Source organism: Phocoena sinus, chromosome 13 (assembly GCF_008692025.1).
Source record: "Phocoena sinus isolate mPhoSin1 chromosome 13, mPhoSin1.pri, whole genome shotgun sequence".
Classification (NCBI taxonomy): Eukaryota; Metazoa; Chordata; class Mammalia; order Artiodactyla; family Phocoenidae; genus Phocoena; species Phocoena sinus.
The window spans coordinates 17,729,263-17,753,500 of NC_045775.1; the positions used below are offsets into that span (position 1 = coordinate 17,729,263).

The following is a 24,238-nucleotide window of genomic DNA, read 5'->3' on the forward strand; positions in this document are numbered from 1 at the left end:
CAACCTCTTTGTTCTCATCGCTGATGTGGATGCAACAGGGCTTCCCGAGGCCTCCAGTGCAGGGCAGAGTCAGAAGGAAAATGATAGCTGCAGAGTGTCCAGCTCTCTCACTTGCCTCCCTTATACTGAGGATGAGCACGAGGTGGGCGGGATTCCGGGGACTCTCACATACATCCTCTTATTCCAAGTCCTGCCCACCTTCCCCCACCACACACACAAACATCCTCCCCAGGCACGGAATGGAATCAAAGGGCCTGGGCCAAGGTTGGCACGTTGAGCAGAAGGTGGAAAGACCAAGGGAGCCTCCCTTGGTACTTGAAGCTTCCACCTGCCGTCAGCACCTTCCCTCTGTGGCTGAGGTCAGGAGCCTCCAGGGCAGAGGCCCAGCCAATCTCCCAGCCTGGCTCACACTCTTCACTCCCCTTACCTGCCTCATCAAGGTGATAAACTGCTCCTGGCTGCCAAGGCTGACCGTGCCCCCAGAGCCACTGTTTTCAGTGCCCAATGCTAGATGGCCCCAGAAGGCACTGACCTCTGGTCCCCCAGTGCTTCAGAGGGCCCCGCCCAGCGTTTCCTGACTCCCTGCTCCACTCCTGGGAACTCACTACTTCTCATCCCAGTGTTTTACAGAAACTCACGGTTACTTGGGTTTTCTTTTAATTTTTTAATAGATCTTTATTGGAGTATAATTGCTTCACAATACAACCACTATGGAAAACGGTATGGAGGTTCCCTAAAAAACTAAAAATAGAACTACCATATGACCCAGCAATCCCCCTACCGGGCATATACCCTGAGAAAACCATAATTCAAAAAGAGTCGTACCACAATGTTCATTGCAGCTCTATTTACAATAGCCAGGACATGGAAGCAACCTAAGTGTCCATCGACAGATGAATGAGTAAAGACGATGTGGCACATATATACAATGGAATATTACTCAGCCATAAAAAGGAACGAAATTGAGTTATTTGTAGTGAGGTGGATGGACCTCGAGTCTGTCCTATAGAGTGAAGTAAGTCATGGTTACTTTTAATCACAACTTTGCCTTGTCTCTACCCTCAAACTTGGAGGATGCGTGGGAGCGCCTGAGTCTCTCTCTGTGCTGGTTCCTCCTCTTCACCAAGCAACACATACCCTTTATGTCCTGACAGCTTCCAACGAGGCCCTCAATGCATTAGGTGAGGAAGCAGTCAGAATGGGGAGAGTTTGCACCAGCACAGCTTGGAGCCCATCAGTGCTTATCAGACTAACTCTGGTGCGCTGGCACCGTGGGCTCTCGCCCCAGGGGCTGCTTCCCCTTGGTCCAAGCTCCCTGTAATACCCTCTGCAGGGTCTTTTGGTCTCTGGGCAGAGACAGGGGTAGAGGCTGGCAAATTCAAACAATGGGAAATTCCCTTTGACATGAATTTATCACTCAAGAAACAATCAGGCTGAATGATTTCTACAAAAGTTCCTGACTCATCATGATTTTGACCTAGGTGTTCAATTTTGGAATTTGCCTCTCTTTAAATGTTGTGACTTACTGCAAATAAAATATTGATATGATTTTGTGTCACTGTTATTTTTCTTAAAAGGGGTGATTTTTTAAAAGCTTGTCAGTTAGGTAGGATGACAGTCTACATAAACCAGAGTTATTTTTTTCCTACTAATCCATATCTGATTTTATAGCACACTTAATAGAAATTACTGCATAGCTAGTTCCTCTTCCACAAGGTGAGGACTGAAGTTTTATTCGCTTTGTGTTCAGTCACACGTGCCCCCCTGTACATGGGGTGTCAACACGCACATACACAGGAATTAAGTGAATTACATGCAGGGGCAGATGATGGAAAAGCTCCTCCACCAGATGAAGTATTTGGAGATTTATCAGCATCTCTAGCGTACTCTGAGCCTCTCCGGGTTACCTCTGAAATGCACAGGATTTGGGAGGGATTAGGAGAAACTTGAAAGTCTCTAAGAATGCAAGAAAACAATTTATGACTTGGAAAGTAGGACTCCTTAAGGTAGGTTAGGAATGTGGCCATGGAGTTTGAACAAGAGCCACCTGAAGAGACAGGAATTCTTTAAGGAGCCTTTGAGTCCAGCATGAACTCACTCACATCTAACCTACTTTTTCATTCTTTTATTATTAAAATAAAGCAATTGCTTCTTCCCCATCAGCCTCCTTTTCCTTGATCTCTATTCAACAGCCCCCATCCCTACCTTTGTCTACTTAGTGTTTATCAACTCTGAGAGATATGTCTTTGGTAGCTTCTCAGTGGCTCCTTGTTGTAATTTTCATAGCAATGTAGAGTGGGAGGAGAAAGAGTCAGGGGAGCAAGACCCAGTAACCAGATAATAACTGTCTACCCACCCACCACTCACCCACATTTCTGCCCAGTGCCTCCAAAGAGACCTGTTCTATCATGTAGTGTCTCTGACACCTTCCCTGTTGCAAACCCTGCAGTCAGGCCTTATGTATCACTGCTCTCTCCCCACTCACCATAATATACACCATGTCTGCCCAACATGGGATCACCTCTACCAAGAAGGCCCCAGCCCTATAAACATCCCCATCCTGTAAGACGTAGCTCAAGTCTCTGGCTCTCCACGGATCCAGCTTCTTTCCTGCCCACAGGGAGCAATCCTTCCTCTAAAAGCCTGCCAGGCACTGTTCGCAAAGCATCTAGATTCATGTAGAAATTCATATTTTCACGTGGACATATTTTATCCTCACAACTCAATTGTAAGCTTCCTAGAAGTCCATATTACACATAGTTAATATTCAATAAATATTTACTTATGGAAGGATTGTGGCCAAGGAGTCCCCATTGATTCTTGCGAGTAGGGGAATTAAAATAGGTAGCGTGTGGGTGAAACATAAGAACAATTCTAACACTTTACCACTTGTACCCTTCTGTCCCATCATACTGGTCCCGAGTGTTGGCAGACATTCCAATATTACCACTTGTACCCTTCTGCCCCATCATACTGGTCCCGAGTGGTGGCAGACATTCCAATATTACCACTTGTTCCCTTCTGCCCCATCATACTGGTCCCGAGTGGTGGCAGACATTCCAATATTACCACTTGTACCCTTCTGCCCCATCATACTGGTCCCGAGTGGTGGCAGACATTCCAATATTACCACTTGTACCTTCTGCCCCATCATACTGGTCCCGAGTGGTGGCAGACATTCCAATATTACCACTTGTACCCTTCTGTCCCATCATACTGGTCCCGAGTGGTGGCAGACATTCCAATGTTCTTGAGAAGTACATAACACAAGTATACAGATGAGTACGGTAGAAACCAGGTTTGCCAACCTACTAAGCCTTTTCCTAGGTTCTGGGGGTACAACAGTAGTCCGATGACACTCCCACCAGCACATCATGACACACCTTCATCTGGTACACCTGGACCCCCATGTTTGTCTCACCTGCTCTTCACCATGCTTCTCTCCGAGTTGCCCTGGGGCTTGGCCCTTCACTACCTGGGACTCCAGGACAAGCGTCCATCTCTATATCACTGGTCCTCCACTCTGGTTGCATGGGCCCCACCCCCAGACACTAATGTTACTGGTCTAGGTGGGACCCAGACATAAGTGGTTTTGAAAGCCCCTCTTGTTTCTAACATGCAGCCGGTTAAGGCACACTGCATTATATGCCTCCACTTCTGCCCTGGTTAGGGGAACCCCACACTTCCTTTTATGGTCCTTGCCTTTGTTCTACAAAGGCTGAGAATAGAAACAGACTCTCCCAAAGGTGTGTGGGCAACTACAAGGAATGAGGATATAGAGGTAGCACAATTTAAATGAGATACAATATGATTTTCCTAATATTCAAGAGTAATGATAAGCTCTTCCCAGGAGATGCTCTCACAAGCACAGTCCAGTTCGTAAACATGCTTCTCAGTGTCAGGTCAGCCAACCCCATCTTCTGAAACACAGCCCTCCTCAACCCTTCAGTTTTTGACCCTCCACACACTTTACCACTAGGGGTTGGTCTCAGCCTTTCATGCAAACTTCCTGCTCATCAAGGCAATCACTGAGACACTATTGTTTCCAACATTGGATCTATTCCATCTGGAATAACCCCACGGGCGCTTTCAGCAAGTCACTCCAGGTGGTGGCAGCAACATATTCACCTCATTGGGACCCAGGGGAAACTTCAGCACCTATTACTCTTGAGATATTCTCAGTATCTTCCTCTCTCTCTCTCTCTCTCTCCCTCCCTCCCTCCCTCCCTCCCTCCTTCTCTCTCTCTCTCTCTTTCTCTCTCTCTCTCTCTCTCCACCCCCCTTTCTCTCTCCATTCCCCTCCCCCAAGAACATAGAATTATTCTCAGATACAGGAGACAGCACAGTTTGAATCCATAATAAAAGGAGAAATATTTTCCTAAGGCTACATAATCCATAAAGACTGTTGTCCCAGCCACCATGACAATCCTTGCATATTATCAACCAGAACAGCTGCAGCTCTTCTCTGCCACTTCCAGAACATGCCCAGGGGTCCAGGGGCCACCAGTGCATCAGAAACAACTGGCTGAACAAAAGCATGTGCCATTGAGAGTCACACTTATGTAGCCAGAGAACCCTGAAAACAGTGGTTTATCAATCCCAGCTACCTAGTAGAATCACTTGGGGAACTTTAAACGTTTATCCATGCCTGGACCTTACCCCAGATCAATTAGATGAGAAGCTCTTGAGAGGAGGCCCAGGCACAGGTGAGAATCACACTTGCAGCTGCTCTGAAAATAAAGTTTTCCTTACCTTGTGACAAAAAGGCCTCAGTAGGGCAGCTTACCTCTGCTCTCCATTAACAGATGACATTGATTTTTTGCCCCCCACAGAAAACAGAGCAATCCTCTGGAGGCAGGGTAAGAAGCAGCTATAGTTGTACTCCCAGATACACATGAGGCTAAAGATGCAGTCCTGTGATGGGCTGAATTATGTCCCCCCCACCAAATTCATATGTTGAAGTCTTTATCCCAAGTACCTCAGAATGTGACTCTATGTGGAGAGAGGGTCTTTTAAAAGGCAATTAAGTTAAAATGAGGTCATTAGGGTGGGCCCTAATCCAATATGACTGGTAGACTTATAAGAAGAGGGAATTTGGACACAGACACATACAAAGGGAAGACCATGTGAAGCCACAGGGAGAAGATGGCCATGGGTAAGCCAAGGAGAGAGGTGTCAGAAGAAACCAACCTGCTGACACCTTGATCTTGATGCCTCGTTATGAGAAAATAAATTTCTATTGCTTACATCCCCCAGTCTGTGGTACTTTGTTATGACAGCCCTTGCACATGAATACAAGCCCCTTTTTATCAAGGAGCTAGCAGCAAGAGTTTGAGACCCCAAGAAGACTCTCAGTGAGTTAATGGCAAGACTCCAACGTTGGCCCTGACTCCAGGAAGTTGTGGAGATTTTTTTCCAGACCTAAGAGCACATAGGTATCTCTTTTTCTGTCAGGAACACGTTAGTTGGAGTCTCACTACAGGCAAAAAAAAAAAAAAAAAATAAAATAAAACCTGTTTCTAAAAGCCCCCAGGTCACTTACATCCCCAGGGGCCTAAGAACACTAACTCTGTCCCCAGAGGGCCTTCCAGCTCCCTCTGAGGACCTGGCTGTCCCTGGACCTTGATCTGATGGAGAACCACGTTCCCTGCCTGTCAGAGCCGTCCCTCTCGCTCTCGGAGTCAGTTTCCCATTCAGATTGTATTCTGAAGCTCCCTGTGTGGGGCGTGAAGTGCATGAATGCTCTCAAAGGAGAGTTTTTATCCCAGAGCCTGAAACTGTGACAAAGAGGGCATCTTCACCTGTGAATTAGCTTGATTTTTCCAGCTGCCACCGCTCACTTCTCCATTAGAAGACCCGGCCTCTACACAAATGACGTCTCTGAAAGCTGGAGCAAAATTTTCTAGCTAATAGCAGGCTTCATTTTTTTTTTTTTTCCAACCAGGAAATGTCCTCTTTTAGCACGCAGCTTGAAAAATACCCTTCCAAAGAACTGAGTTGTCAGTATAAACGGCTAAATGAACCTTTATTAGAACTATAAAAAAAGGCTACTTAACATTTAATTGGACCATTCTTCATGCTTAAACACACTGTTAAAATCATGTCAATAGCTGAGTTAGAAACCACAGTAAAAGGCAAACATTTTATCTGCAAGCTCCATTTTATAGCCTGGTAAGATGAGATCACATCCATCTCTGTGTCTTTCAAGATGATAGATAGAAATTTGCCCAGGTACCTCTATGCCATTCAATTTTTCCTCTCAGATTTACTGAAATTAGCTAATGGAAAAGTCACTCTAACGAGATCATTCCACCAAGGCTGCTCCAAGCAGGATGGAGAGATGAACTCAAGTCGCCCACACCCCAATGTGGTTCCATTTCCACTTCCTTCCCTAATCCTAATGTTCATAGGGCTGTTTATTATCAACTAGTTTATAGATCTCTAGTTAGTATTTGCTCAGGGCTTATGTTGATCTCTCAATACATGCAATTTTCTGGTTTCATCTTTATCTTTAAGGATTAGATTGGATCGAGCTGCCTTGTAGTAATTTAGTTTTTATCTTATGCCTTACAGTTTTATGCTCTTGTAATAGCACTTGCTTCTCCTTTTTTATTTAATTAAATATACCTTCTTTCACAACTACAGCATTTTTGTTTTGAGTTTATTTATTTAACAGCTGGCAGGGTGCTGGTGCTTTGTAGAGGGAACCACACTGGGTATTTTTAGAAATTCAGAAGTTGGGGAATGCACCAGCTGAGAAGATGGAAGAAAAATCTGAACTTGGGAGATGAATGCTTAGAGATTAAACTTGGATTGCTTTGGTTGCATGATGGAGCGCCATAGATTAAGTCCTTAAAACAAAAACAAACAACAACAACAAAATAGCTTTAAAAGTTTGCTCAAGAAAAACACTCCAAGACTCTCTCTTTGCCCTTCTAGAGAACAGCTGGCTCTGTTCATTGGCTCAGCTGGTGCAGAATATAGGCATTGCTAACACCTGAGGGTTGCTTCCACCTCATCCAGACAGGGTGCTATGGATTTGTAAGGCTTTCCAGCCATCTCTGTCTCCACTGACCAGCTCCATTCAAGTCCTGTGCACAGAAAATTCAGATCCATATCCATACAAGTCATGTACAGGTGTGTGGGACCCTGGGGTCAGGCAAGGTTGTACGAACATGAGCGATACCACCTTAAAATCTGTGTTCTCCAGGAATAACATCTGTGTGTCCAATAACCATATTATTGTGTTGAAAGTATGCCCACAGCAGTGTTTAGAATCCTGGGGATGGATTAACCATGCAGGAGCAGTAAACAAGGCTGGGAGTGGAAGGGGAATTACCGTGTGCTGAGGGCCTGCCACTGGCTAACCCTGTTGTTGATTAATTTCCTTACAACATCGCATTGACTACTCACCCAAAAAACAAAAACAAAAAAACCTATGAAGCACTGATAAAAGCTAGGAGGCCAGTGTATCCAGGTCCAAAAGTCTCTGGGGTAGAGAGTAAGGTAGGAACAGGTATAAAAAGACGAAAAGTGGAGGAAAAAAATCCATGCTTACCTATGCCAAGCCCAGACCAAAGGCCAATGTCTTCCTTCAGTGTCTTTCTAGGATCCTAGCATCCAATAGCCAATCCAGGGCTCTTCCTATAAATGCCTCAATGCATTTCCTTTCCTTGCTGACTATTACTGAAGCAAGAAAGTCAAGGACCCTTGTCTTTAGCCATTGATCCAAAAACCCAGATGCACCATTTGCGCTGAGTCAGGACAAGCAGAACTAGCCCCAGAAAGAACCTGGGAGGCATCAGGGCTGGTGGGTGTGATGCTGGGAGCATTTGATGCTGGGAACCCAGGTTTTCCCAGCCACAGTTCTGCCACTCACTCATCCTGTGGCTTAACTTGAGGCAATACCCCAGCCCATGCACTGCCAGACCTCAGGGACTGGCTTTTGTTTTGCTGAGTTTCCATATGACAAAGTCACTGAATCAGTCTCGCTCTAAGAGCCCAAAGGACATATAAGTGTCTGAGTACAGCCTATTGGTCAAGGAAATGCCCCCTGCCTCCAGGCATAATGAAGCCGTCACCTGAAGTTTTAGTAGCTGCAGAGAAGCTGCCATTAAACCAACTTTCATGTCCCAAACCTGGCCAGGTGCCACCATCTGCTACTAGAGTCTCTGCTGGAGCCCAGCATGAACACTGCATCTTAGAGCAGTCTGAGGAGGGGGCTGCTTTTGGATTTTTGCTCTCATAGTCTGAGGCTTTCAAGGGTGCTTTGCCTTCCAGATTTATTTCATCAAGTTGCTGTTAATTGTGTTTTCAATTAGTTATGTTTAAAACATCTTGAGATTTGGGCAACTGAAATTGCAGTGCATTAATAATTATTAAACAGAGGTTCTAATCAATTATTTATTGAATACATTTTTAATACTAATGCAGAATCCATTGTCACTGCCACCACGAGTTTGGCCATTAAGGAAAACGCTGACGAAAGAAAACTGAACCTCCAGGATCCTTAAATGAAGGCCTGTGGAGCAGAGCTTCCTGGAGGATTGGCAGCTGTTTCTCTTTCATGTCTGTTTAATCAAGGCTCTGTTGCCTAGAAACAGAGCGTTCCCACATAGTAGGTACTCAGCAAATGTTTGCGCAAGGAGCGAAAGAATGAATGAGTAAATAAATGAATTTAAGAGGAATTAAACTAGGAGAGACTCTTTAAGATCTAAGATATTTTTCTATTTTAACCATTAACAAACACTTAGAGCATTCAGCTAGGCAATGAAGTATCCATGATGGATAAGACCGTAATCCCTTCCATCTCAGTCTGGCAGATCATCATAATACAAATTTAAATATAGTGATAATAAAATGTAGTAACCCAAAGTGGCACAGAAACCCACGTGAGGGGTGACTCTTGTAGAGCAGTCAAAGAAGGCTTCAGTAAAGAGGTGGTGTGAGGTCCTGCACGCTGATTTTTCCAGACGTAGAAATGAGGAAAAGATAATACAACAAGCATACTTACAGGTACAAGCAAAGACAAGGATGTGGGTGAATTCAAGATCATGAGGAGTCTGCTGGGGAAACAGGAAGTGAGGCTGGAAAGGAGGATGGAGGGAGAAAGTAAGCCACACTAAGAAGCTGGTTTTCACCTGCAGACAAACCCACAGGTGGGTGTTAAGCGAGGGACTCACTGGTCAGATTTGTATTTCAGAGCGAGCACACCAATTCACATTCTCCTGAATAAGCACTAAGCAGAGGCAGAGTGGCTAGAGTTGCAGGGTTGGATGAGGAGAAGGGGTGGGATGGAGAGTGAGCTAGTAGCCACAAGTGTGGAACTTAGACACCAGCTAGCTCTAGAAAAGGGTGAGCAAGGCAGCGGGGAGTCAGAGGTGACCCCAGTGTTTTGGCTGTAGTGCTTTTGAGGAAGGAGGTCTAGGTTGAGTGTATGTTGGTGGGGGGCGGAGGGGGCGCGGGGGGGATGGCAGATACCAGATACGACAAAAAGCTTCGGAAATGTTAACTTTGAGGTCTCTACAGGATATCCAGGTGGAAACCCAGCAAGCGATTGGGTATCTGGGTCTGGAGATCAGCAAAAGGTATGGGTTGAGCTCTAGATGGAGAATCACACAAGGTGGCAGTTCCAAGCATTTGTTCAGAATACACTATGCCCAGCACTTGGCTAGATAAACCTTTTGCTGTGGAGAGTCATTAAGAATGATTATCTATAGAATTTTTTAATAAAATGAATTAAACATAGGGAGAGTCTAATGTCTCTGTTTAGGACAAAGAAAAGAAATACAGCAAGAAAGCAAAGCAGTGAAAAGAAAAGGGATCTTTCTAGGATTCACACCAGTCTTAAACTCAACCCGAAACGAATGGATCAGTCAGTTAATATTACAAAGCACCACCTCTAAACCTTTAGGAATCCAGGGATGCAAAGGGGACATCATGCAACCCCCTCTCGGCCTCACCAAAATCCCTCAGAGGCTTTGAGCCTCACCTTCACCTGTCTGCCCCACCCACTTTCCAGAATCTTCTCTGACCACTGAAGACTAGAGGGCCTCTACATCTGAGCACCTTCAGCCCCATCAACCTCTGACCCTCTTTAGGCTCTGAGCACACATTAAACCTGTACAGTTAGGGCTCCTGGGAGGCCACAACTCCACCCCACCCCACCACAGACTCCAGCAAGGCGCAGCACAGGACTGAACACGTAACATTTTGTTCTGGTAATTTCTGGTTCCCCAGCAACACTGCCAGCCCTACGGAACCTCCACTCTCCCACCTCCTGCCCCACCTCCAGGGTGGCTCTGCTTGGCCAACCACAGAGATAAGCTCATATTAGATGTTTAGGGAGGACCTGGGTATAATGGCCCATTGGATCTATGTCATCACACTTCCTCAGGCAACTTCCAGCACCAGCAGGACTCTGAGCTCCTGGCTCATGCAAACTTGCCAGCTGGAGGGAAGGGAGAAGGAGGGGAGATGGGTTAGATTCAGTAACCCTCTGCCTCCCCCTCTCACTGACATTCCTGGAAATATTTTAGAATCCCTCAGAACCAACACCCAAAGGATATAAAGACACAATGCCTGAGACAGGGAAAGTGCAAATGAGAGGCATGACATCAAAAGAGGAGAAGTGGCCAACCCACCCTCAGATGAGGTGTGTCCAGGCCAGCAGACTCAGAAGTAAGGTCTGTAAGAAGTGCCAGAGGCAAGGGCATGAAAACGGTACCCGTGCAGGATGTGCAGCAGTAGGAAGTGAGCCAAGCTCGGAAGCCATCCCCGTCCTTCCAGGCAAAATCCCCTACTCTTTCCTTTGTCTTCTCACACTGTTTTATCTTTCTACTTATTTCCCTACCTCCTTACTAGATATGCGCTCCTTGAGGTGAGGAACCGGAATTTCTCACTTTCGTATTCTCTACAATGTCTAGCAAAGGCCTGGCACATTGTAGACCCTCAAAAAATTGTTGATGCCTAAACGAATAAATGAACCCTATTTTTAAGAAATTTTATTTACTATGAAATAGTTGAGGATTTCATAAATGACCTTCAATTCCTTCTAACCCATCATCAAGTTGGCAAGAAAATATAAAACAAGACAGTGTCAAACTCTACTACTGAACGCTATGATGTGACTTTCTGAATACGTCCTATGTATCTGAGAACAACAGAAAGAGCAGAGGGGAGGAGTCGAAGGCCATTACGTGACTGTATGGTTTCTAACTGTGTCTGCTATCTGGGTCAGTGTCTTCCAGGAGGGACTGAAGATCCATTAATAACAGTTGGATTTTAGAGGAATTCTTTCTGAAGGAAACTGTTGTGCCTTGCAAATATTCTGTGTCCTCAGGGAAAAGAGAGCCAAGGAAAGAAAAACTGCAGCCAGCCCACTCAGGAAGAATTGGGTTGGGCCCAGGAAATCAAAATGAGAATGAATTTAGCATTGGTGTTGCTAGAACTAATTATCAGGAAGATTCTTTATATATATTCTTTAAGAGCAGGAAGGAGGAAGGAGCAGTACGCTTCATTAAAATTATAGCCAATAAACAGCAGGAATGGAATATTCCCTTTTTAGCTCTTGGATGTAATATCGTCATGCTATTGAGATAGGCAGACCACTGTCATACTTGACATATAAATCCAATGGCTTTTTCAATAACAATGACAACAACAAGCAATAATAGAACATGTTATGATCTCAAAGCTTACATGATCGAATTGACTACACGACAACCTTCCAAATACAGCTACTACTGTCCCTGTCCACAGGGACAGAGATATTGAGAGCCCCCAAGTTAACCAGTGGTAGATCTGGGACTCAAATGCATGTCTTCTGACTTCATGCCTGTGCCTTTTCTTCTCTGTGTGGCTTGGAGAACTTCCTGATGGCAAATTCCCTGTAGGTCTAGGAAATGGTGGTGGTTCTCATTCCCACACGAGAGCTACAATGACTGAGGTCCCAGCTTACACAGAAAACTAGAGCCACAGAAGCCCTGGGGTCTTGTCCACCCAGTAGGGACTTGACTCTCATAATTAGTAGCACGACACACCCACTTTTCCCAGACATAGATTCATGATGGAGCTGGCCCCACTTAGAAGCCTCAAAGAGGTTTAGTCTGAAACAGGGCTGCCTGATGGCCCCATCAGAGGGCGGTTCATAGTTGGAACTCAAAAATCACAGACAGAAAGACACTTTTGAAATCAGGAAACCTACAAGGGGCAGCAGCTTCAATGGCTTGTCCTTAGATTATACCTCCAACCCTGCGACCCCTTGTTCTCCTAGCCTCTCGCTTCACTAGCACTCTTACTGTGAAGTAGGAATGAAAACAGTTCACTCACAGGCTTGTTGTGAGTACACACTAGAAAAAAAGAGCACGAACGAGCTCTTGGTAATATAGCCCACCCTATCTTAGGAAGAGAAGCCTGGAGATTGGCCCAATCAGCCTCTTCCCTCCTTACTGCTGACCTTGGACCCAAGGACCAAGTAAGAGGGAAGGCAGGGAACAAGGACTCAGTGTATTGGTCAAGATTCTCCAGAGAAACAGAACCAATAGGATAGAGAGAGAGAGAGAGACAGCAGTGGAGACTTACTATAGGAATTGGATCAGGTGGTTACAGAGGCTGAGAAGCCCCACAATCTGTCTTCTGCAAGATGGAAAATCAGGAAAGCCAGTGTTATAATAAGTCCAAGGCCAAAGGCCTGAGAACCGGGAGCTCCAACGTCTGAGGGTGGGAGAAGATACAAGTCCCAACTCAAAAAAACGGGGGGAGAGAATTCGCCCTCTGTTTGCCTGTTCGTTCTATCTGGATCCCAGTAGATTGGATTGATGACGAGTGAGTGTGAATCTTCTTTACTCAGTCTATAGAATCTAATGCTAATCGCTTTCAGAAACATTCTCACAAACAAACTCAGAAACATGTTTTACCAGCCAGCTGGGCATCCCTTAAGCGAATCAAGTTGACACATAAACTTAACCATCCCATTCAGGATACCCTCCAGCCTCAAAACAAAGGTCCAGCCAGGACCTTTGGTTTCTGGAACAGGGAAGCACACCTGCTCGTCGGTGCTGATTGCATTGTGTTCCAGGGCTAATTGTGCCCCCCTTGCCCTATGCAGACAATAAAAGTGTGTCTTAAATGAAAACCCATCTCATTTCCCCTGACAATACTAAACCTCCTAATTTCTTTCCCTCCTCTGCAGTTAGTAACTTAAGTCTGCTTGGAGCTAAATGGCCCAGTTAATACAGCCTGGCTGGGAACATGGCTGACTCAAAGCACCATCCTGCACTCACTGGGGAAGGGCTCTCACAGCAAAGGGGCTCGTACATATGCCGTCATTTTCTATTCCATTCCAAGCTTAAGTTTCTAGGTCAAGAACTCAAGAGGCTGGAGGGTTCTGGATCCCCCAAAGGGAGCCAACATCACCTAATTCTGACCTCACCAGTCACACAGTTCATCCCCCCCCAGGCCTGGATGGATGAGCAAAAGGTTTATCTTGGTTATTAAAGGTGCAATGATTTCTCTTTTAGAGAAATACACTGAGATATTTATATAGAGGAAATGATGTGAGTTACAAGATTTCCTTCAGAATAATCTGGGAGGGGGTTGGTGAGCCTAGTGTGTGGATGGGGCAGTCTCGGCTTGAGTGACCCACCACGGGGACCAGGTGATGAGTACATGGGGGTTCCCTAAAAGAGTCTGTCTACTTTTCTTTTCTTTCTTTTTTTTTTTTGTGGTACGCGGGCCTCTCACTACTGCGGCCTCTCCTGCTATGGAGTACAGGCTCCGGACTCTCAGGCTCAGCGGCCATAGCTCACGGGCCCAGCAGCTCCGCGGCATGTGGGATCTTCCCGGACCAGGGCACGAACCCGTGTCCCCTGCAGCGGCAGGCAGACTCTCAACCACTGCGCCACCAGGGAAGCCCTGTCTGCCTTTTATGCTCACAATTTTCCATAATAAACTCCATTTTTTTTGGATAGCATGGTTGAAACCTGAAATGCTGAAGAGTCCTAAAAAGCCACATTTTAAGTAAATAAAATTTCAAGATGCATTTGGTACCTCTCTAACTCAGATTGTTTATTATTTATTCCTTAACTTGGTTTTTACTTCTAGGGTTCATCAGAGGACTTCCTCTTAATTTATCCTAAATCTTTATTTCAAAAACAGTCTCTCTAAGATAACAGCTCCCAAACTGCATGCTGAGGTGACATCAAAAGCCTTTTTTGTGGCTTCCCTGGTGGCGCAGTGGTTAAGAAGCTGCCTGCCAATGAAGGGGACATGGGTTCGAGCCCTGGTCCGGGAAGATCCCACATGCCACGGAGCAACTAAGCCCATGAGCCACAACTACTGAGCCTGCGCTCTAGAGCCCATGCTCTACAACAAGAGAAGCCATCGCAACGAGAAGCCCATGCACAGCAATGAAGACCCAATGCAGCCAAAAATAAATAAATAAATTTTCTTTTAAAAAAGACTTTTTTGGCATCTTGTCCACAGCCTTCTTCCACCTTAGCCACGAGCAGATTGTCTTCCTCATAGGACAAGTCAGAAAAGGGAAGGACCCTACCATTTCCCCCATTTCCTTTCACCTGCCTGTCCTGCCCCTTTGTGCTCAGGCAAAGACAGAAAAGGAGAGAAGAGGAGATCACAGTCGTATTGGTGGCTCAGATCCCCTTTGGAAAATGTTCTAATTGACTGGAAAAACATAAGAATCTTCTTCTCCATCGACCCATACCCATGTATCAACCACTGCTTGGACCCTGGGGCTGTGTCTCAGTACTTCTGTTTACCAGCTTACAATATACCCAAATTATAAGCTTGCACCTTAGAGGAAGGAGCCTTTTCAGACGGGCTAGTGCAGCAAACCCAGTTCTGTTAAATCACAGAAAAGCCCCTGCTGCCTCGCTCATCATTTTTCTCTCTAAACCTAGCTAACTGCTGGATCCCATCAGATCCCTACCCCACATCTACACTGTCTTGCTACTTTTCCCTTCTCACTCTATCACTTTCCAGCCATGAAAATGTCACCTTCTATCTAGACCACCCCATTCCAACAAAGATGACATTTAAAAAACTGGTTTCTATACAAATTAATTGGGATTTTAGTCAGAGAAATGAGTACATGTGTATGCTTACAATCCACATTGCCTTGGGAGACCCTGACTACAGTTTCTACCCAATTATTATCAAGACCAGCTCCGACAACCCCTCCGCCCAGCCACAGGACACCCCATCCCCTGATGGCACCCTGAGCACGGTGAGCTAGGACAGCCCAGGAGCAGCTACGTGAAACAGACCTCATGCCTTACCCCTCTCTCCCCTTGTCTCACTGGGAGTGAGAATTGGCTTTCTAAAGAAGTGTGCAATGGGGGACATTGCCAGCCCAGTGCCCTGTGTGCTCCAAACCCAGAAGCAAACAAGTGTAGAGATGGAGTATTTTTGAAAGAACGAAAGAAGCGGTACCCATCCAGGGATAAAGTACTCGATTCCCCTGGCGGATCTCTCCTCCTCCTTCCTGCTTTCATGTTGCCTACCACCTGGTTAATTGATCAAAGTTTCAAATGGAGAAGCCAGGACAGAAGATGGAGCTGGAATCAGGTAGGATATAGTTGCTGGAAAAATGGGGTGCCTCCTGTCCACAAGCAGAGCCTGGGCTGCTATTTGGTGGACGATTCACACACCCTGATCTCCCAGTCAGGAAACAGCTTCCCGATATTTCTTCCAAACATATTTTTTCACCATATTTAACATCCCCCTGGCACAATGACAGGTTCGGATAAACAGGAAGAAACATGACTGGACAATCGCGGTCCCATTGGGTCTACCTCCTTGGGGATATAGCCCCCAAGATTCAACCACTCTAATTTAGCAACAACTTTTGTCTTAGATTCTCACTAATTGCCAAATCTTTAGAACACAGGCCTGGATGTCAGTGAACAGGAAATAATCATCCTCCCAGTAACTCTGGGTTACTATCCAGGAAGTAGTTATATGCTATTGAGAATCCTGAATACGCCTTGGCGACCGCCATGCCAGAGGAAGCCCTTCGCTCCCGCTGAAGGAGCCAGATCACTTCCCAGGCTAAGCTGCAGCCACCATTGTGAGTATCCCCACGGTTCTCTCACTGTGCACTAAACCAGCTTCCTTTGCAGCAGGCAAAAGTATTCATCCCCTTCAGACAATATGAAGCCACTCCAGTCTGCTGGTCTGTGGGGATGGGGACATGTAAACAATATACTAGGTGACCCTTCCTACACTTACTAAAGAAAGTGAGGCTGGCATCACTACAAGAAACAGCCAACTAGTGCATCTGAGACATAACTTGAGATCACCTCCTACTCCTAAGGGAGCAGGAGGTTGGACTTTTTTCCCCTGATTTCTTTTTTTTTTTTTTTTTTTTTTGTGTTACGCGGGCCTCTCACTGTTGTGGCCTCTCCCATTGCGGAGCACAGGATCCGGATACACAGGCTCAGCGGCCATGGCTCACGGGCCTAGTCGTTCCGTGGCATGTGGGATCTTCCCGGACCGGGGCACGAACCCGTGTCCCCTGCATCGGCAGGCGGACTCTCAACCACTGTGCCACCAGGGAAGCCCTCCCCTGATTTTTTAATGCTACGGCAGCTGAGATTCAAAAACTTAAAGCATTTTAAGGACTTTAAAAATAGTAGGCATTCAATAAATATTTAGTTAACAAATGAAAATAAGACAATCAGATAGATACATCAGACTCCACCCTCTTCTTTCTTCTCCTCTGCTCTAAGGTAAGATGTAAGGTAAGATTACTAAGAAATTTTTTTATCGTAGTGATTTCATCTGATCCCAAGAGAGGTCCTACTTGTTTCTGAAAACTGTCTAAAGTGTGTTCAGGTTAAATCATACACAGGACTTCCCCATTCTCAATGCTACTGGCTGGAGGCACCTCCTCAAAATTAGGATCCTAAGTTCCTGGTGGGGATGAGTCCTTTCGTGTTCACTTTCTTCTAACTAAGCATCCAGCCAGCTGCAAAGGCAAGTTTTCTGCATATTTCTCCCACCTAATGGAACTGGGTTTAATAGAGAACAGACTGCTGGCAGCCACACCTGTTGTACTCAGATAGGCGAATCAGAGGCAGTGCCTTGTAGGTGTAGGTCCCTGAGTTACTAAATTATTAAATTGGGCACTGATTCCAACTTAGCCCCAGCCTCACCAAGGCCTTCCACTGTGGTACAGAGGAGTGACACAAGAGAAGGGAAATCTGGACATTTCTGATGATCAGGATCTAAGTGTCATTTTGTGTGTCTTAGCAAGACAGCTGGAATGTCACCTCAAATGTCACACAGTGTTCCTACATTTTTCAAGGAGCACTTCCATCATGTTATTAGATCCTTACAAGCACTCTGTGAAGAGGGTGGGGAAGGGATTAGTACTCTCACTGTGTACAGGGAGATCCTGCATCATTCAGCATCATTCAAGAAGTCACCGGAAGTCAGACACGAATCACTGACAGAGTTGGGTCCAGAACTTGGGGTGGCCTCCACCTCTCCCTTCTGGTGATCACTGTCACTCACTGTCACTGTTCCTGGCGCTCAGTACACTCCTCTGGGCCACGTATACACTGAGAGATCAGTGAGGTATCTGCCTTGGCCTCTTTCCCAACTTTTCTCTTTTTACCATCCTTCTCCCTGACCTGGTGTAGCGCTCACAGGAATGAGGCCAGGTCTGAGAGCATCAGCCCTTCCCTGACCTGTCTGGGGAGAGCGCCACATGACATATTCCTAGATTAATTTGAGGTGAATTACCTTCATTGAGTGCCCCACTCATAAACACAGTATGTTTTTTTCCTTTTTAAAAGTCTTCTTGGGCTTCCCTGGTGGCGCAGTGGTTGAGAGTCTGCCTGCCGATGCAGGGGACACAGGTTCGTGCCCCGGTCCGGGAAGATCCCACATGCCGCGGAGCTGCTGGGCCCGTGAGCCATGGCCGCTGAGCCTGCGCGCCCGGAGCGTGTGCTCCGCAACAGGGAGAGGCCGCAGCAGTGAGAGGCCCATGTACCGCAAAAAAAAAAAAAAAAAAAAAAAGTCTTCTTAAATGTCCTTTAATAGAATATTTTCCATTTGTGTTTTATACATTCTTCATTAGATTAATCCTTATATATCCTGCAGCGTTTTATTGATATCATGAATGGTATTTTGTACTCTATTATGTCTTCAATTTTGTTACTTCTGATATAGAAAGACTCTATATATTTTTATGTCATATTGTTTCATAACTACACTCTCTTACTGGTCCTAGTGGTTTGTTGATTCTGATGGTTTTTATAAGAAGACAGTAACAGTTTTATATCTTCCCTTTTAATCAAAGTGGGTGTGTGTCTTTGTGTTTGTGTGTCTTTTGTGTGTTACTTCATTGACCAGAACCTCCATAAATCTGTGGACTATAGTGATTTTAGTAATTTAAGTCATTTCTTTCTTGATTGTCTTGGTCAGTTTAGCTAAAGATTTGTCAATTTTGTTGGTATTTTCAAAGAAACAACTTTTGCTTTTGTTTATATTCTCTATCATTTTCTATATTTCATTAATTTTTTAAATTTATTTATTTAATTTATTTTTGGCTGCGTGGGGTCTTCATTGCTGCAGGTGGGTCTTCTCTAGCTGTGGCGAGCGGGGGCTAGTCTTTGTTGCGGTGCACGGGCTTCTCATTGTGGTGGCTTCTGTTGTTGTGGAGCACGGTCTCTAGGCACATGGGCTTCAGCAGTTGTGGCACTCAGGCTCTACAGCGTAGGCTCAGTAGTTGTGGTGCACGGGCTTAGTTGCACCACAGCATGTGGGATCTTCCTGGACGAGGGCTCGTACCAGTGTCTCCTGCATTGGCAGGCAGATTCCTAACCATTGTGCCACCAGGGAAGTCCCTATTTCATTAATTTCTGCTCATATCTTTGTTTTCTTCCTTCTGTTGGCTTTAGGTTTATTGTGCTATTTTTTTCAGTGTCTTAAGATGAAAGATGAGGTTATTGGTTTAAGATCTTTCTTCATTTTTTATTCATATAGGCATTCAAAGCTATAGATTTTCCTCTAAGCACTGCTGTAAGTTTTGGTATGTGTGCCTTTATTTTCATTCATCTCAGTCTATTTTCTAAGTTTTCTTCAGTTTCTTCTTTGATCCACTGATCGTTTAGGAGTGAGTTGTTTAATACCCATATGTTTGTGAGTTTTCATTGTTTTGTTATTGATCTGTAATTTCATTCTACTATGATCAGAGAGTACACTTTGTATGATTCTAATTCTCCTATATTTATCAAAGCTTTTTTCATGGCCTACCATATCCATGTGCACTTGAGAAGAGTGTAATTTGGCTCGTATTTTTTCTATAGATATCTATTAGGTCAATTTGGTTTACAGTGTTGTTCAAGTCTTCTATTTCCTTGTTCATCTTCTGCCTAGATGTTCTATCCATTATTGAAAGTAGAGTATTAAGATTTCCAGCTATTAGTTTTGGGTTGTCTATTTCTCCCTGCATTTCTAACAGTCTGTGCTTTATGCATTCGTGGGCTCTGTTTGTTAGGTACATATATGTTAATTGTTATATCATCATGATAAACTGATACTTTTATGATTATAAAATGTCCCTCTTTATCTCTATTAACATTTTTTTTGCCTTTTATTTTGTCTGATATTAGTGAGAGCCATTCCAGGTTTTCTATACATGATTTGTGTGATATATCTTTGTCCATTCTCTACTTTTATTCTATTTGTATGTTTGAATTTCAAATGTATCTCCTATAGACAGCCTATAGCTGGATCACAATTTTTTTTAATCCAGTCTGAAAATCTTTGTACTTTGGTCAGATTGTTTAATCTATTCACATTTAATGCTATTATTATTATATTTGAATTTATGGTTGCCATTTAACTTTTTGTCGTCTATATGTCTCACATCTTTTTTGTTCCTTTATTCTTCCTTTACTGCTTCCTTTTGCATAAAGCAAACATTTTCCAAAGTAACATTTTAATCCCTTTAATAATTCTTTCATCATTTTTAGAAGATATTTTCTTAGTGAAAGCTCTAGGGCTTACCATATACATATAAATTGATCAGAAAATAAATCTATTTCAGATTTACACCAAGTTAATTACAGTGAGACATAGCAATGTTACTCCTATATAAACCTGTACCTTTTCCTCTCCTGTTGTGCTGTTATTGGTATACATATCACATGCAGATAAGCTACAAACCCAAAATACATTGTCATATCCAGCACTTTGAACATCCCACTGCTTTCTGGCCTCCATTGTTTCCAATGAAAAATTAGTTCACAATATTATTGAGGTCTCCTTATATATTATGAGTCACCTTCTCTTGTTGCTTTCAAGATTATTTTTTCTTTCAGCTTTTTTACTGTGATATGCCTGGGTGTAAATTCCTTTGTGGTCATCATATTTGGAATTTGTTGAGCTTCTTGGTTGTGTAGGTTAATGGTTTTCATCAAATTTAGAAAGTTTTCAGCCATGATTTCTTCAAATATATTTTTTGCTCTTTTTTCTCCTCTCTCTCTAGTACTTTCATTACACATATGTGTCCCATATTTCTCTGAGTCTGTTCATTTTTCTTCATTTTTTTCTCTGTCATTCAGATTGCATAGTCTCTAAATGATACACTTTTTTTTTTTTTTTCCGGTACGCGGGCCTCTCACTGTTGTGGCCTCTCTCTTTGCGGAGCACAGGCTCCGGACGTGCAGGCTCAGCAGCCATGGCTCACGCTCCGTGGCATATGGGATCCTCCCAGACCAGGGCACGAACCCGTGTCCACTGCATCGGCAGGCGGACTCTGAACCACTGCGCCACCAGGGAAGCCCTAAATGATATACTTTTAAGTTCACTGATTCTTTCATCTGCCACCTCAAATCTACAGTTAAGCCCCTCTAGTAAAATTTTAATTTCAGTTATTGTACTTTTCACCTTCTTCATTTCCATTTGGTTCTTTTTTATCTATATCATTTCTAACTCTTCATTATTTTTCTCTATTTTATGAGACACAGTCATTGCACCTCCTTTCCACTCTTTACTTCTCTGACTGTAGTTTCCTATAGTTCCTTGAGTATATTTATAATACTGGCAGGCCTCATTTCATTGCACTTCTTTTTATTACACTTTGCAGATACTGCATTTTTTACAAATGGAAGGTTTGTGTCAACTCTGCATCAAGCAAGTCTATCAGCACCATTTCTTGACAGCATTTGCTCACTTCATGTCTCTGTGTCACATTCTGGTAATTCTTACAATATTTCTTTTTCATTATTATTTTCATTATTAATATTAATAACTTTAAAATCATTGTTATATTTGTTATAGTGATCTGATCTGTGATCAGTGATCTTTGATCAGTGATCTTTGTTACTATGGTAATTGTTTTGGCATATTTTAGCAATAAAGTATTTTTCAATTAAAATATGTACGCTTTTTGGACATAATGCTATTGCATACTAAACAGACTGTAGTGTAGTGTAAACATAACTTTTATATGCATTGGGAAGCCAAAAAGTTTGTGTGAATCACTTTGAGGTGATATATGCTTTATTGCAGTGGTCTGGAACCAAACCTGCAATATCTCTGAGGTATGCCTCTAGTTGCTTTAAAGTCTTTGTCTGCTAAATCTGACATCTGGGTCCTTGACAGGCAGTTTCTGTGGCCTGCTTTTTTCCATCTAGGTCACCTTCTTCTATTTCTTTGCATGTCTTATAATTATTGAAAACTGGCCATTTTAAATAATGCACCCCTGTATGTTGATCCCTTTCTCTGGGGCTTGTTGTTGTTTGCTATTTGTTTGGTGAGTTGGCTGAATTATTTTAGTCATTTATTTCTCCCTAGGAAAGCAGCCTCTGGTATCACTGCTCAGAGGGTTCAGCCTTGGGCATGCATACTGTCACTCTGGGATGGCAGCGATTTTATTAGTGATTTTTTGTCTCTTTTGCTGATCTCTGTTGTCTGCCTCCATTGACATCATGCCCAGCTATTAGCCTCCACTAATTGCTCGCTGATTATTCTATTATTTTGACAATGCTCTGGGGCATAAATTGCTCCACAGTCTGCTACGATTAAATGTGGGTCCCTCTGCAGCAGTAATCTTTGAGGCCAGTCTTGGAGGTTTGTGTTAACCCCAAGAGGGTTCTTCTTAACTGTCTCTTTCCATAATTCCCTCTGGTAAGTTGCTATATGGTCTAAGGTTTAGCTTGTTAGTCACATGGAACTACAAGTTTCCTCTTAATTGCTTGTCACTAAAATCTCCATTGTTTTTAAGAACACTCCTAGGTTTGAACTTCCTCACACCATTGTACAAACAAAGTTAGCTCTCTTGGGGAGAGCTTCAGAGCTCTTTATTCTTATGGCCTGCCTCTCCTCTTGAGCAACAAATCTGCACCACTGCTCCACAGCTGGGGTCAGGGACAGTGGCCTACTTCTCTGAGTCACACCCCTGCTCCATGACCTTCATTACTGTCACCTGGGCTGGGGTAGCAGCCTCCAGTCTTTGCAGCTTGCATTTCCTGGAATGGAGCCTTTGCCTTAAAACCAAGCTAGGGTGAGGTGACTAGGGTGCTCTATCTCTGGCCTTCCATGTGTGAAGTAGATTTTCCACCCTACAAGTGCAAACTGGCTAGAGGAAGAAAGCCCCATACTTCTCAGTCACTCTTGCCAGGAATAGAGCCTCTGCAACACAGGATGGGAGTGGGGGCAGTATGAGAAGTGCTGGTTGCCTGCCCCTCTCTAGGAGACACCACAGCCCTCATCTGGGGTCTGGGTGAAGATGGAGCCCTGTGCTCCTGGTTGCATTTGCCTGGAGTGGATGTCCATCACTGTGAGCTGGGAGAGGGGAAGGGAGGAGTAAACTGTGGCACAGATGCCACACAATATTACTGTTCTTACTGAGATTTAGTAAACTGTCTTGAATAAATATTTCATTTGCTGTATGCCCTGAAGACAGTTTCCAGAGACTTTGAACAGAGAGGGTCCATGGAGTGCCCCACACCACCACTGCAGAAATCATGTCTCCACAAGTCATTCTGGGGTTCCTAGAAGTGTGTGGGTAATGTGCACTGTGAGATACTGGTGGCAACTTGGATCATGGGCCACTGAGAATGGAGATAAGAAGAAGAAAAGGTAAACAATGGAGAGTGTTGGGGAAGAGAGAAACAAAGAGAAAAGGTGGAGGAGATGTCTATCTAATCATAAGTTTGAACATATTGCAAAAACAAATAAAAATTAATCTGGCTTCAGTCAGTGGCAACTTTGGACACAACTTTGAGGTGTGCATACGTGGTCTCTGGCAGCTCTACCTTCCATCCATGAACTTCTCCTCATCCCTGGTAGCCTCTGGGTGAGGGGACTTGTACTCTAGACTTTTCTCTCCCTGATCTGGTCCCTCTTCAGCTCTGTGTTTAAGTTCGAAAGGAAGTTGCCAGCCCTTAATTCACACTAAAGAAGGTATCACTTGCTGGGCACTGCTTAATGTGAGATATTGCTTTTGGAATTTGCCTTTTAACAGTGAAAATCCTACTCATCCCAAAGGCATAATCTTCTAATTGAGAAACTTAAGGACTCATCACTGGATCAGCCCAGGAGATATTAGGTTAGAGAGAAAGAGGTTCTTCTAGAACATTGACAAAGGCAGTTTCACACATTCCTGAGGCTTCTTGGGCCAGACATTCTAGCTGTGGAATTTCTATCATGTCTACCAATCTGAGGAAGCACACTTTCTCAGTAAGCACAGCTGCTCCCCATTTGGTTAATGATAGCCCATTTCAAATTTGGTATACGCAAACAAAAGAGCCACCAGGCCCAGCTCTATATAGTTTGCCCAGAAAGGCCTCTGTGCCTCAGGCTGCCGCATGGTCTCTGGTAGAGACAGAAGTGTCTGTGTTGTATCTGGCGCATCAAGGCTGGACTGTGTCAGGTGAGTGCCAGGTATAGACACTGGGTTATACTGTGATCTACCAGCATTTGGTAGCAGACAAGCCAGTGAAGGGATTGCAGAAAGATTCCAAGTGTTGGGCTAGCAGCAATGACAAAGCAGGAGTTTCTAAGGACAGTAGATTCCCAAATCTACACGTAAAGAAACTGGTCCCCAGAGAGGGCACCAGGCCCAAAGTCATACACTTAGTAAATATAAAAAAATGTTAGAATTCAAGTTTTGATATTTTGATTCCAAAGTACATGCTTTTTTACAGACTATTTTAGTTCACGTGATTGTTTAGGTCAGCAAAGATGTCCTTTATGGAGTTTC

The 24,238-nt window shown here is 44.2% G+C and overlaps 1 protein-coding gene across 25 annotated transcripts in view; it reads right to left on the minus strand.

Moving 5' to 3' along the window:
• The window catches only part of LOC116764761, a 430,466-nt gene that overhangs the window by 130,179 nt on the left and 276,049 nt on the right, over positions 1-24,238 (minus strand). The window lies entirely within an intron of this gene.